Source organism: Pan troglodytes, chromosome 21, assembly GCF_028858775.2.
Source record: "Pan troglodytes isolate AG18354 chromosome 21, NHGRI_mPanTro3-v2.0_pri, whole genome shotgun sequence".
Lineage (NCBI taxonomy): Eukaryota > Metazoa > Chordata > Mammalia > Primates > Hominidae > Pan > Pan troglodytes.
The window spans coordinates 6,374,180-6,376,339 of record NC_072419.2 but is presented as its reverse complement, the minus strand read 5'-3'; the positions used below and the strand labels follow the sequence as shown (position 1 = coordinate 6,376,339).

The 2,160-nt window shown below is 44.0% G+C and overlaps 1 pseudogene; it reads right to left on the bottom strand.

Moving 5' to 3' along the window:
- Positions 1–229: 229 nt before the first annotated feature.
- On the bottom strand, positions 230–1,450 carry LOC112209795 (protein FAM87A-like; annotated as a pseudogene).
- Positions 1,451–2,160: the final 710 nt, after the last annotated feature.

The following is a 2,160-nucleotide window of genomic DNA, read 5'->3' as shown; positions in this document are numbered from 1 at the left end:
CATGCACTTCACTACTAATAGGGGCCTCCAGCCCTGGTAAGCATGGGAACCACACATGTAAACACTGAGGTGCCCTGCCATGCCAGTGAAGTGCATGCTGCTCGTGTGTGACCCATTTTTAACCCCTAAAGGCATAAAACACGAATACTGTGAATTCAGTTAAGTTGAATTTACACCAGTTCTTCCTGATACAGCTGAATCAGATCTTTCCCATTATTCACTCCTCAGTATATCACCCCTTCTGTTGAACAGAATTAAGTAAATATTTAAAATTTCTTACCCAGGGGTCAGCAGATTATGATCCAGAGGCCAAGCCCAGCCTGTCTGCTTTTGTGTATAAAGTTCTCATGGAACAGAGCTGTGAGCCTGCTGTGTGTGGTCTACGGCTGCCCCTGGACACAGCTGCAGAGCTGATTCCCACACAGACCTCGGGGCCCACAGAGGGAGGCGCCTTCCCTCCGTCATCCCCACTGAGCACCAGCCGCCACAGCCGCTAAAACCTGCGGAACTCACTCCATGCCCCTTGTTGGCTTTCTTCACATAAAGTGGATAAAACTGGGTGTTTACAGCCTAAAGCAGCCCATGCCAAGGCACTCCTCAGGGACTGAGCCTTAGTCACAGTCCTTGTGACTACAGCACGTCCATAGATGGGAGCTGGCCGAGGGATCCGTGTGCCTCCAGCTTCTCGGAGCTGGGAAGAATCCATACTGGAAAAATGTTCCTTCAGTGCTCCTCCTTCCGGGAAAAAAAGACGGGGAGCTACATCAGCCTTAAGGGTTCATGTTGCTTGAATGTAAGCATAATAAATATTCAGCATGTCTCCTAAGACCTGGAGTATCATCAGGGACCAAGCTGGGAAAACCACAAAGAATGACGCCCAGTTTCTAAGAGTCATTCCATGCTTTACAGTCAGCCCACAACCACCGAGTCCCAGGAAGCCCAGCCGAGACCGCGGCAGGTCCTGACGCAGCATCAGCCTGAGTCTGAGCCCAGAGGAAGCTTCTGCTGCCACAATTGCTGCTGTGCTCATGGCTTGGGTGCAGGCCCAACCACAGCGGACCAAGGGCAGGCTGAGATTTGGCCTGGACTGGAGGGCTGTCTCAAGGAGGGTGACGTGTCTTTGACTTTTGCATTCTTCCCTTTTCCTTTCTATTCTCTTGGTGACGTGAACACAGACAGAAGGTGAACGTTTTTTGCATAAGTTCCCTGTAGATTCTGGATATTAGGCCTTTGTCAGATGCATAGTTTGCAAATAGTTTCTCTCATTCCGTAGGTTGTCTGTATTCTCTGTCAAACGTTTCTCTTGCTGTGCAGAAGCTCTTTCATTTAGTTAAATTCTACTTGCCAATTTTGTTTTGTTGCAATTGTTTTTGGGAACTTAGCCAAAAATTCTTTGCCAAGGCCAACGTCAAGAAGAGTATTTCCTAGGTTATCTTCCAGGATCTTACAGTTTGAGGTCTTACATTGAAATCTTTAATATATTTTGAGTTAATTTTTGTATATGGTGAAAGGTTGGGGTCTGGCTTCAGTCTTCTGTATGTGGCTAGCCAGTTATTCCAACACCATATATTGAATAGGATGGTCTTTTTCCACTGCTGCTTTTGCTGGCCTTGTCAAAGATTGGATGGTTGTAGGTGTGTGGCTTTATTTCTGAGTTTTCTGTTCTGTTCATTGGTCTATGAGTCTGTTTTTGTACCAGTACAGAAGCTGTTTTGTTACTGGGGCTGTATAGTGTAGTTTGAAGTTGAGTAGTGTGATGCCTCTGGCTTTGTTCTTTTTGCTTAGGATTGCTTTGGCTATTTGGGCTCTCTTTTCATTCCGTATGAATTTTAGGATAGTTTCTTCTTGTTCTTAAATGCATTTTATAATTAACTTGTTTAGCTCTAAGAAAAAAACTTGATTTTGTATTGGAATAGCATTAAATTTAATATTTTTAAAAAATGTTTCATCTACTTCTAACTTACTGCAAAGAGTTTTATAAAGTTGCCTGTAATGATTTTTTAATGTTTTTCTTCATTTTTATAAAGGAAACATCCTTGTAACCACACCCAGGTCAAGGAATAGAACTTTATCAATCATCCCAGAAGCGCCCACCACATGTCCCATTTCTATTATAACCTACTTCCTCTCCCCAAAAATAACCACTTCCCAAACTCTTAT